Source organism: Oncorhynchus keta, unplaced genomic scaffold, assembly GCF_023373465.1.
Source record: "Oncorhynchus keta strain PuntledgeMale-10-30-2019 unplaced genomic scaffold, Oket_V2 Un_contig_16122_pilon_pilon, whole genome shotgun sequence".
In the NCBI taxonomy this organism is placed as follows: domain Eukaryota; kingdom Metazoa; phylum Chordata; class Actinopteri; order Salmoniformes; family Salmonidae; genus Oncorhynchus; species Oncorhynchus keta.
The window spans coordinates 2,923-15,800 of NW_026279718.1; the positions used below are offsets into that span (position 1 = coordinate 2,923).

General features: G+C 43.4%; 1 long non-coding RNA gene across 8 annotated transcripts; it reads right to left on the minus strand.

Annotated features, from left to right (window-relative positions):
• Nucleotides 1–7,747: 7,747 nt before the first annotated feature.
• Nucleotides 7,748–9,340, minus strand: LOC127919254 (uncharacterized). Of its 8 annotated transcripts, XR_008102361.1 has the most exons (8): nt 9,087–9,340; nt 9,025–9,055; nt 8,739–8,862; nt 8,659–8,708; nt 8,570–8,612; nt 8,364–8,425; nt 7,818–7,879; nt 7,748–7,765 (listed from the first exon to the last, which is right to left on the minus strand). It is a non-coding gene; the product is annotated as an uncharacterized LOC127919254 (long non-coding RNA). The 8 variants fall into 8 exon arrangements; XR_008102354.1 differs by lacking the exon at nt 9,025–9,055 and having other exon boundaries at nt 9,087–9,338; XR_008102357.1 differs by lacking the exon at nt 9,025–9,055 and having other exon boundaries at nt 9,056–9,338.
• Nucleotides 9,341–12,878: the final 3,538 nt, after the last annotated feature.

The following is a 12,878-nucleotide window of genomic DNA, read 5'->3' on the forward strand; positions in this document are numbered from 1 at the left end:
CTCTCTCTCTCTCTCTCTCTCTCTCTCTCTCTCTCTCTCTCTCTCTCTCTCTCTCTCTCTCTCTCTCTCTCTCTCTCTCTCTCTCTCTCTGTCTCTCTCTGTCTGTCTCTCTCTCTCTCTCTCTCTCTCTCTCTCTCTCTCTCTGTCTCTCTCTCTCTCTCTCTCCTCTCTCTCTCTCTCTCTCTCTCTCTCTCTCTCTCTCTCTCTCTCTCTCTCTCTCTCTCTCTCTCTCTCTCTCTCTCTCTCTCTCTCTCTCTCTCTCTCTCTCTCAGGGTGGTAACACCAGTCTAAATATGAACCACTATGCCACTAAGAAGACGGTGGCAGGGAGCATGTTAGACGTGGCCCTGCTGATGGCCAACGCTGCCCAGCTGAAGGCCGTCCTGGAGCAGGGGCCAGACTTCAGGTATTGATCATTTAAAACACAAGTGGATATTTGAGTGTGTAAAATAATTGTGACAATAAAGATTCCTGACTCAGTGTAAACCAGTCTGGTTTTGGCCACCAGGCAGGATGAGTGTAAGAGATGATACGTCGTTACAGGTACTACGTCACCGTCCTGGTCCTCATCGGGTCGTCGCTGCTCTTCCAGGTGCTGGCTGGGGTGCTGTTTGTCGCCATGGGTGAGTCTGGAATTGTCAAGTGTCATTACAGTAAAAAAGCCTGGAAGAGGTCCATGCGAGGGGCAACAGAAGCACACAGTCCATTTCACAATTTCAACCAATGTGTTGGAAACTGTTAATTTACTGACCTTGAAACAATCATCTTCGTCCCTAAAGTTATAAACCTTGTAGCATCAGTGGAGTGTATTTTGTAGCATCAGTGCTTCCCCAAATATTTGAGCTTCCCAAATATTTGTATTTATGTATTTGACCAGGCAAATATTTGACCAACAGGCTTCCCAAATATTTGACCAACAGGCTTCTCCAAATATTTGACCAGGCTTCCCCAAATATTTGACCAACAGGCTTCCCCAAATATTTGACCAACAGGCTTCCCAAATATTTAACCAACAGGCTTCCCCAAATATTTAACCAACAAGCTTCCCAAATATTTGACCAACAGGCTTCCCCAAATATTTGACCAACAGGCTTCCCAAAATATTTGACCAACAGGCTTCCCAAAATATTTGACCAACAGGCTTCCCCAAATATTTAACCAACAGCTTCCCAAATATTTGCTTCCCAAATATTTGACCAACAGCTTCCCCAAATATTTGCTTCCCAAATATTTGACCAACAGGCTTCCCCAAATATTTGACCAACAGGCTTCCCAAAATATTTGACCAACAGGCTTCCCAAAATATTTGACCAACAGGCTTCCCAAAATATTTGACCTGTGTTTTCATACTTCTCCGTCAATTCTCAAGTGTCTGAATCTCAGCAGAGAAATCATCCGATCGAGGGAAACAGCGCTCCTCTGTCTCAGTGTGTGTAGCCCATGTAGCTGATGCTGTCTGAACAGGGAAACAGCGCCCCTCTGTCTCAGTGTGTGTAGCCCATGTATCTGATGCTGTCTGAACAGGGAAACAGCGCCCCCTCTGTCTCAGTGTGTGTAGCCCATGTATCTGATGCTGTCTGAACAGGGAAACAGCGCCCCCTCTGTCTCAGTGTGTGTAGCCCATGTATCTGATGCTGTCTGAACAGGGAAACAGCGCCCCTCTGTCTCAGTGTGTGTAGCCCATGTATCTGATGCTGTCTGAACAGGGAAACAGCGCCCCTCTGTCTCAGTGTGTGTAGCTCATGTATCTGATGCTGTCTGAACAGGGAAACAGCGCCCCTCTGTCTCAGTGTGTGTAGCCCATGTATCTGATGCTGTCTGAACAGGGAAACAGCGCCCCTCTGTCTCAGTGTGTGTAGCCCATGTATCTGATGCTGTCTGGAACAGGGAAACAGCGCCCCCTCTGTCTCAGTGTGTGTAGCCCATGTATCTGATGCTGTCTGAACAGGGAAACAGCGCCCCTCTGTCTCAGTGTGTGTAGCCCATGTATCTGATGCTGTCTGAACAGGGAAACAGCGCCCCTCTGTCTCAGTGTGTGTAGCCCATGTATCTGATGCTGTCTGAACAGGGAAACAGCGCCCCCTCTGTCTCAGTGTGTGTAGCCCATGTATCTGATGCTGTCTGAACAGGGAAACAGCGCCCCTCTGTCTCAGTGTGTGTAGCCCATGTAGCTGATGCTGTCTGAACAGGGAAACAGCGCCCCTCTGTCTCAGTGTGTGTAGCCCATGTATCTGATGCTGTCTGAACAGGGAAACAGCGCCCCCTCTGTCTCAGTGTGTGTAGCCCATGTATCTGATGCTGTCTGAACAGGGAAACAGCGCCCCTCTGTCTCAGTGTGTGTAGCCCATGTAGCTGATGCTGTCTGAACAGGGAAACAGCGCCCCCTCTGTCTCAGTGTGTGTAGCCCATGTATCTGATGCTGTCTGAACAGGGAAACAGCGCCCCTCTGTCTCAGTGTAGTGTATCTATGCTGTCTGAACAGGGAAACATGTATCTGATGCTGTCTGAACAGGGAAACAGCGCCCCTCTGTCTCAGTGTGTGTAGCCCATGTAGCTGATGCTGTCTGAACAGGGAAACAGCGCCCCTCTGTCTCAGTGTGTGTAGCCCATGTAGCTGATGCTGTCTGAACAGGGAAACAGCGCCCCTCTGTCTCAGTGTGTGTAGCCCATGTAGCTGATGCTGTCTGAACAGGGAAACAGCGCCCCCTCTGTCTCAGTGTGTGTAGCCCATGTATCTGATGCTGTCTGAACAGGGAAACAGCGCCCCTCTGTCTCAGTGTGTGTAGCCCATGTATCTGATGCTGTCTGAACAGGGAAACAGCGCCCCTCTGTCTCAGTGTGTGTAGCCCATGTATCTGATGCTGTCTGAACAGGGAAACAGCGCCCCTCTGTCTCAGTGTGTGTAGCCCATGTAGCTGATGCTGTCTGAACAGGGAAACAGCGCCCCCTCTGTCTCAGTGTGTGTAGCCCATGTATCTGATGCTGTCTGAACAGGGAAACAGCGCCCCCTCTGTCTCAGTGTGTGTAGCCCATGTATCTGATGCTGTCTGAACAGGGAAACAGCGCCCCCTCTGTCTCAGTGTGTGTAGCCCATGTATCTGATGCTGTCTGAACAGGGAAACAGCGCCCCCTCTGTCTCAGTGTGTGTAGCCCATGTATCTGATGCTGTCTGAACAGGGAAACAGCGCCCCCTCTGTCTCAGTGTGTGTAGCCCATGTATCTGATGCTGTCTGAACAGGGAAACAGCGCCCCTCTGTCTCAGTGTGTGTAGCCCATGTATCTGATGCTGTCTGGAACTAAACATGATAACATGTTGCCACTGTAGCGTTTCATTGATTGATGCCATCAACCGTTTCGCCTCCATTGATAAAAAATAAATAAATAATACATCATTTGCCAATCAGCGTTTTATTTATTATTTATTTATCTGTTATTTTACCAGGTAAGATTTGACTGAGAACACATTCTCTTTTGCAGCAACGACCTGGGGAATAGTTACAGGGGAGAGGAGGGGATGAATGAGCCAATTGTAAACTGGGGATTATTAGGTGACCGTGATGGTTTGAGGGCCAGATTGAGAATTTAGCCAGGACACCGAGGGTTAACACCCCGACTCTTACGATAAGTGCCATGGGATCTTTAATAACCTCAGCGTTGAGATGAGCTAAACAATGTATTGTCCTGGCGCAGCAAAACTCCCCACGGGAGGACAGTTTGGATTTGGCATCACACCAATCAAATCACATCCTATGCAAAATGTCATCATTGTCAGAAAAACGTGTCTGTTTCTGGTCTGTTTGTGTTGATGTCCTGCACTGGCCAGCTGCTAAATCAGCCCTTTCCTAACCCATAGATGGAGATGGGGATTTGGACTTCTGGTTTTGACTTAATTCTCTGTACAGGCCAATGATTATGATTGCAATTCTGATCAAACCATAAATGCATATATCATATAACCCCAGGAAGAGAAGCTGCTGAAGAGTAGCTGCTGAAGTGTAGCTGCTGAAGAGTAGCTGCTGAAGAGTAGCTGCTGAAGAGTATCTACTGAAGAGTAGCTGCTGAAGAGTAGCTGCTGAAGAGTAGCTGCTGAAGAGTATGAAGAGTATCTGCTGAAGAGTATCTGCTGAAGAGTATCTGCTGAAGAGTAGCTGCTGAAGAGTAGCTGCTGAAGAGTAGCTGCTGAAGAGTATCTGCTGAAGAGTAGCTGCTGAAGAGTAGCTGCTGCCACTGGCTGGAGACCATTGAAGTTCAATATGTAGCCTGGATGTAGTCTAGTAGAATCACGTTAACTAGCTAACTTAGCGGGTTCATGACGAGCTAGCTAACATAGCTGGTTCATGTTAACTTAGCTGGTTCAGCTAGTTAACTTAGCTGGTTCATGACTAGCTAGCTAACTTAGCTGGTTCATGACTAGCTAGCTAACTTAGCTGGTTCATAACTAGCTAGCTAACTTAGCTGGTTCATAACTAGCCCATGTGAGGAAGTTAGGCTGGCAAGCATTTTAGCTAGTTAGCCTGTGAAAACTAAAACTAAAAGTGTACAGAGCCATGGACCGTTTAGCCAACATGAAAGAGAGGAGGAAGGCGTAGGTATTCAACTAGTCCACAAGTAGGGTCAAGAAATAAAGAATTACTTGCATACGTATGCAAGGGCACACACACACACACACACACACACACACACACACACACACACACACACACACACACACACACACACACACACACACACACACACACACACACACACACACACACACACACACACACACATCAGTAACCATGGACAGCCACATGATATGTAGCTACATTGATTGACTAAATCGTTTTTGGTATCTTTAAGTTTGTTTTCAGTGTATTAAACTAAGCATATATTGTTATTGTTGATTTGATGATGTTTAAATGTTGAAATGTAGCTGGAATAGCAGAGGCAGGGCTCCAGTTGTCTGTAGCTGACTGGAGGTAACTCTGTAGTTCTAAATCAGTTGTCTGTAGTTCTAAATCAGTTGTCTGTAGTTCTAAACCAGTTGTCTGTAGCTGACTGGAGGTAACTCTGTAGTTCTAAACCAAGTTCTAAATCAGTTGTCTGTAGTTCTAAACCAGTTGTCTGTAGCTGACTGGAGGTAACTCTGTAGTTCTAAACCAGTTGTCTGTAGTTCTAAATCAGTTGTCTGTAGTTCTAAACCAGTTGTCTGTAGCTGACTGGAGGTAACTCTGTAGTTCTAAACCAGTTGTCTGTAGTTCTAAATCAGTTGTCTGTAGTTCTAAACCAGTTGTCTGTAGCTGACTGGATGTAACTCTGTAGTTCTAAATCAGTTGTCTAGTAGCTGACTGGATGTAACTCTGTAGTTCTAAACCAGTTGTCTGTAGCTGACTGGATGTAACTCTGTAGTTCTAAACCAGTTGTCTGTAGTGACTAAATCAGTAACTCTGTAGTTCTAAACCAGTTGTCTGTAGCTGACTGGATGTAACTCTGTAGTTCTAAATCAGTTGTCTGTAGCTGACTGGATGTAACTCTGTAGTTCTAAACCAGTTGTCTGTAGCTGACTGGATGTAACTCTGTAGTTCTAAATCAGTTGTCTGTAGCTGACTGGATGTAACTCTGTAGTTCTAAACCAGTTGTCTGTAGCTGACTGGATGTAACTCTGTAGTTCTAAACCAGTTGTCTGTCTGTAGCTGACTGGATGTAACTCTGTAGTTCTAAACCAGTTGTCTGTCTGTAGCTGACAGGATGTAACTCTGTAGTTCTAAATCAGTTGTCTGTAGCTGACTGGATGTAACTCTGTAGTTCTAAACCAGTTGTCTGTAGCTGACTGGATGTAACTCTGTAGTTCTAAATCAGTTGTCTGTAGCTGACTGGATGTAACTCTGTAGTTCTAAACCAGTTGTCTGTCTGTAGCTGACTGGATGTAACTCTGTAGTTCTAAATTAGTTGTCTGTAGCTGACTGGATGTAACTCTGTAGTTCTAAACCAGTTGTCTGTAGCTGACTGGATGTAACTCTGTAGTTCTAAACCAGTTGTCTGTAGCTGACTGGATGTAACTCTGTAGTTCTAAATCAGTTGTCTGTAGTTCTAAATCAGTTGTCTGTAGTTCTAAATCAGTTGTCTGTAGCTGACTGGATGTAACTCTGTAGTTCTAAACCAGTTGTCTGTAGCTGACTGGATGTAACTCTGTAGTTCTAAATCAGTTGTCTGTAGTTCTAAATCAGTTGTCTGTAGCTGACTGGATGTAACTCTGTAGTTCTAAACCAGTTGTCTGTAGTTCTAAACCAGTTGTCTGTAGTTCTAAACCAGTTGTCTGTAGCTGACTGGATGTAACTCTGTAGTTCTAAATCAGTTGTCTGTAGTTCTAAACCAGTTGTCTGTAGTTCTAAATCAGTTGTCTGTAGTTCTAAACCAGTTGTCTGTAGCTGACTGGATGTAACTCTGTAGTTCTAAACCAGTTGTCTGTAGTTCTAAACCAGTTGTCTGTAGCTGACTGGATGTAACTCTGTAGTTCTAAACCAGTTGTCTGTAGCTGACTGGATGTAACTCTGTAGTTCTAAACCAGTTGTCTGTAGTTCTAAACCAGTTGTCTGTAGCTGACTGGATGTAACTCTGTAGTTCTAAATCAGTTGTCTGTAGCTGACTGGAGGTAACTCTGTAGTTCTAAACCAGTTGTCTGTAGCTGACTGGATGTAACTCTGTAGTTCTAAACCAGTTGTCTGTAGCTGACTGGAGGTAACTCTGTAGTTCTAAATCAGTTGTCTGTAGCTGACTGGATGTAACTCTGTAGTTCTAAACCAGTTGTCTGTAGCTGACTGGAGGTAACTCTGTAGTTCTAAACCAGTTGTCTGTCTGTAGCTGACTGGAGGTAACTCTGTAGTTCTAAACCAGTTGTCTGTAGCTGACTGGAGGTAACTCTGTAGTTCTAAACCAGTTGTCTGTAGCTGACTGGAGGTAACTCTGTAGTTCTAAACCAGTTGTCTGTAAAGTTTGACCAACTGGATGTAACTGACTGTTTGTTCTAAACCAGTTGTCTGTAGCTGACTGGATGTAACTCTGTAGTTCTAAACCAGTTGTCTGTAGCTGACTGGATGTAACTCTGTAGTTCAAAAACCAGTCTAAACAGGTCTGTAGTCTCTTTGGAGTCCTCTGTAGTTCTAAACCAGTTGTCTGTCAGGTAACTCTGTAGTTCTAAACCAGTTGTCTCTGTGTAGCTGACCTGAACAAGTCTGAGCTGAGGTAACTCCTAGTAGTTCTAAATCACTTGACTGGCTTAACCCACAACCTAGACGTCTTCGCCATCATCAACATTGTCTGTCAACTCTGGCCTGTACCCCAAAACCTAGATCAGTTGTCTGTAGCTGTACCCCAAAACTGGAGAGTAACTGGTCTGTAGTTCAAAACCTAGACAGTAGTTGTTAGACAGAAGAGTAAACTGAAGTTTGACCAAAGCTGAAGACTGGCCTGTCAAAATAGACAGAAGACTGGTTTACCTCAAAACCAAGTTACAATGTAGACTGGCCTGTACCCTAAAACCTAGATAGAAGACTTGCCTGTACCCAAAACCTATTAGACTTGGCCTGGACAAAACCTAGACAGATGTTTACCCCACAACCTAGACTCCAGTTTTGTGATGAAACAAACGTATGTGTAGACTGAACCTGTACCCCAAAACCACTGTAGTGACCTGTTTAGACAGTAGACTGACCTGTTGTACCCCAAAACCTAGACAGTAACACAACGTCACAACCAGACAGTAGACTGACCTGTACCCCTAAACCTAGACAGTACTGTACCCCACAACCTGACTGATATTACCCTGTACCCCAAACCTAGACAGTAGACTGACCTGTACACCAAAACCTAGACAGTAGACTGGCCTGTACCCCACAACCTAGACAGAAGACTTGTACCCCAAAACTAGCCTGTACCCCAAAACCTAGACCTGACCTGTACCCCAAAACCAGACTGAAGAATGACCTACCCCTAAACCACCCCACAACCTGTAGACTGGTACAACCTCTAGACAGTAGACTGACCTGTCCAACCTAGACAGTAGACTGACCTGTACCCCAAAACAACAGTAGACTGACCTGCCTGACCTGTACCCCAAAAACCAGACAGTAGACTGAAGTACCCTAAAACCAGCTGAAGACTGGTACAACCAAAACCAAGACTGAAAACTGGCCTGTACCCCACAATCATGAACAGACTGCCTGTACCCTAAAACCCAGTAGATTGCCTGTACCCCAAAAACCTAGACAGTAGACTGTACCCCAAACCTAGACAGTAGACTGACCTGTCTTCATCACCAACCTAGACCATCATCAACATCTTCATCACCGCAGAGTGCAGTAGACTGGCCTGTACCCCAAAACCTAGACTGAAGACTGGCCTGTACCCCAAAACCTAGACAGTAGACTGGCCTGTACCCCAAAACCTAGACTGAAGACTGGCCTGTACCCCACAACCTAGACAGTAGACTGACCTGTACCCCAACAACCTAGACAGTAGACTGACCTGTACCCCAAAACCTAGACTGAAGACTGGCCTGTAGACAGAAGACTGGCCTGTACCCCAAAACCTAGACTGAAAACTGGCCTGTACCCCACAACCTAGACAGTAGACTGACCTGTACCCCAAAACCTAGACAGAAGAACCTGTAACCTAGACCTGACCTGTACCCCACAACCTAGACAGTAGACTGACCTGTACCCCACAACCTAGACAGTAGACTGACCTGTACCCCAAACCTAGACAGTAGACTGACCTGTACCCCACAACCTAGACAGTAGACTGACCTGTACCCCAAAACCTAGACAGTAGACTGACCTGTACCCCAAAACCTAGACAGTAGACTGACCTGTACCCCAAAACCTAGACCTGACCTAAACCTAGACAGTAGACTGGCCTGTACCCCACCCTAGACAGTAGAAAACCTAGACAGTAGACTGGTACCCCACAACCCTGACTGACCTGTACCCCACAACCTAGACAGTAGTACCTGACAACCTAGACAGTAGGCCTGTACCCCAAAACCTAGACAGTAGACTGGCCTGTACCCCAAAACCTAGACAGTAGACTGACCTGGAACCCAAAACCTAGACAGTAGACTGACCTGTACCCCACAACCTAGAGTGATATACTTCAGACTGATATATCTTTCAAAACGCGGCAATACGGGTTTACTATTGTTTCTATTGCTTCTATTGTAACTTTTTTTTATCAGAAGAGATTTGTAAAAGAAAGATATTAATCATTTAAATGTCAAAAAGTAGAATTGTCTTATTCTAATGTGTATGGCTCAGAAATCAAATTAAAGACAGTGTTTGGGCTACAGATTAGTCTCTCTAGACAAGCGGGTTGCCTACCCCACAATTTAACAATGTTCAAGCATGTCCTTGGTCTGGGATTTCCAAGAATGGCTACAGACCATAGGGTCTTCAGATAATATAAGGGGAAACAGTGACTACTAGTGGTCGTTATTTTACTAATATAAGAATGATACTCACTGTGTCCAAAGTGTGTATCTAATGCAATAAACTCCATACAACAACCTTGTCTTGGTCAAATGTTCTGTTACAGTGAGGGCTGAGACACGTGATACTGAATAAATGTGTTTATTAAGGATAAGTAATTTAAACGGCTGGGGAGTAAATGATGACATCAGTTACATGTAATCTGATTACAACAAAAAATGTAACTAATCATGTAATCTGATTACAACAAAAAATGTAACTGTAATCACTTCTGTTACCAGCAAAAACACTGTATTCAGATGACAGATACTTTAGGAAAAACGAGATGATTACTTCTTAGATTACTTTTTTTTAAAAGGATGTTTTGCAAAAAAAATACATTATGACAGCTTTCTGTTTTCTCAATGACATTCCGTTAAGCATTGACAAAAGAAGCAAGTTTATAATAATAATATAATAATAATAATATATGCCATTTTAAAGGTCGAATGCAGCTCTTTTTATCTCAATATCAAATAATTTCTAACTCACAATTTTAAGTGCCTTATTGTGATTTCAATTAAAATGGTCAAAAATAAACAAAAAAATTGCTTCTTGGCAAAGAACAATTTCTATTGGTCTGAGTTGGGAAGGGAAAACTGAAAACTAGCTGTTATTGGCAGAGAGGTTTGGAACGCTCTTTCTTATTGGTCGATTAACTAACTAACCAGATGGTGATTTCACCAGGCAGGGCAAAACTCCATCCCACCAAAACAGGCTGAAATTTCAGGCGGCCTTTTCAAACAGCTCTTATATTAAAAGGAGCATAATCATCATTTTCACCACACAGTATTATTCCAACCTCATAGTGAGGAAATATACACTGAGTGGACAAAACATTAGGAACACCTGCTCTTTCCATGACATAGACTGACCAGGTGAAAGATATGATCCCTTATTGATGTCACCTATTATATCCACTTCAATCAGTGTAGATGAAGGAGAAGAGACAGGCTAAATAATGATTTGTAAGCCTTGAGACAATTGAGACATGGATTGTGTATGTGTGCCGTTCAGAATGTAATAGCACCTTTGAACAGGGTATGGTGGTAAGGCGCACCTGGGTTTTTCACGCTCAACAGTTTCCTGTGTGTATCAAGAATGGTCCACCACCCAAAGGACATCCAGACAACTGGACACAACTGTAGGAATCACTGGAGTCAACGTGGGCCAGCCTCCCTGTGGAACGCTTTCCACACACCTGGAACCCTCTCGGAAAAAGGGGTGCAACTCAATATTAGGAAGGTGTTCCTAATGTTTTGTAAAATTGGTGTATATAAAACACAGGACAATCACATTTTTGACTGTATGGGCCTTCAGGTTTTTTAAATTTTTTTAATTTTTTTATTCCACCTGAGCAAGTCTGACCACAAAGTCAGAGACCACTGTGATGACACACCAACTGATGACCACAAAGTCAGAGACCACTGTGATGACACACCAACTGATGACCACAAAGTCAGAGACCACTGTGATGACACACCAACTGATGACCACAAAGTCAGAGACCACTGTGATGACACACCAACTGATGACCACAAAGTCAGAGACCACTGTGATGACACACCAACTGATGACCACCAATCAGAGACCACTGTGATGACACACCAACTGATGACCACCAATCAGAGACCACTGTGATGACAAATGCGATTGATGGATCCTTTTAGTATTCTTCTAATCAAAATGTAACTGAAAGTAATCAGATTACGTTACTGAGTTTGGGTAATTAGGACAGGTAATTAGGACAGGTAATTTGTAACTGTAACAGATTACATTGGACAGGTAATTAGTACTGTAACAGATTACATTGGACAGGTAATTAGTACTGTAACAGATTACATTGGACAGGTAATTACTAACTGTGCTGTAACAGATTACATTGGACAGGTAATTAGTAACTGTGCTGTAACAGATTACATTGGACAGGTAATTAGTAACTGTGCTGTAACAGATTACATTGGACAGGTAATTAGTAACTGTGCTGTAACAGATTACATTGGACAGGTAATTAGTAACTGTGCTGTAACAGATTACATTGGACAGGTAATTACTAACTAACAGATTACATTGGACAGGTAATTAGTAACTGTGCTGTAACAGATTACATAGGACAGGTAATTACTAACTAACAGATTACATTGGACAGGTAATTAGTAACTGTGCTGTAACAGATTACATTGGACAGGTAATTAGTAACTGTGCTGTAACAGATTACATTGGACAGGTAATTAGTAACTATGCTGTAACAGATTACATTGGACAGGTAATTGGTAATGGTACTGTAGCAGATTACATTGGACAGGTAATTAGTAACTGTACTGTAACAGATTACATTGGACAGGTAATTAGTAACTGTGCTGTAACAGATTACATTGGACAGGTAATTAGTACTGTTACAGATTACATTGGACAGGTAATTAGTAACTGTGTAACAGATTACATTGGACAGGTAATTAGTACTGTAACAGATTACATTGGACAGGTAATTACTAACTAACAGATTACATTGGACAGGTAATTAGTAACTGTGCTGTAACAGATTACATTGGACAGGTAATTAGTAACTGTGCTGTAACAGATTACATTGGACAGGTAATTAGTAACTATGCTGTAACAGATTACATTGGACAGGTAATTGGTAATGGTACTGTAGCAGATTACATTGGACAGGTAATTAGTAACTGTACTGTAACAGATTACATTGGACAGGTAATTAGTAACTGTGCTGTAACAGATTACATTGGACAGGTAATTAGTACTGTTACAGATTACATTGGACAGGTAATTAGTAACTGTTACAGATTACATTGGACAGGTAATTAGTACTGTAACAGATTACATTGGACAGGTAATTAGTAACTGTTACAGATTACATTGGACAGGTAATTAGTAACTGTACTGTAACAGATTACATTTATAAAGTAACCTAACCAACCCTGGACAAATAAGTAATTACATGATCAAGGCTTTGGTCTATGGCCACTCAGGTGACCGAACCAGACACATTCCTTGGGCCACGTCTGGATGGGTGACAACGTGTGTGTGTGTGTGTGTGTGTGTGTGTGTGTGTGTGTGTGTGTGTGTGTGTGTGTGTGTGTGTGTGTGTGTGTAAGGGGTACACACACTGCACCACCTTGGCGCCAGGGGACTGGACTGGGTCAGTATGGGAGGTGGTCAACACTGACAGCTGGAATTATCACAACTGTCATTGACAGTGGATTACAATGAACACATTGCTGTACAGGCCTACACACACATACTTAGACATACACAAAAGTAAATTGTAGGCAACAAAATACATAATACTGTGTATAGCTCTCAAAGTACTTGAAACACAATGTCATGGGCACACTACAAACGGCTAGACTTACA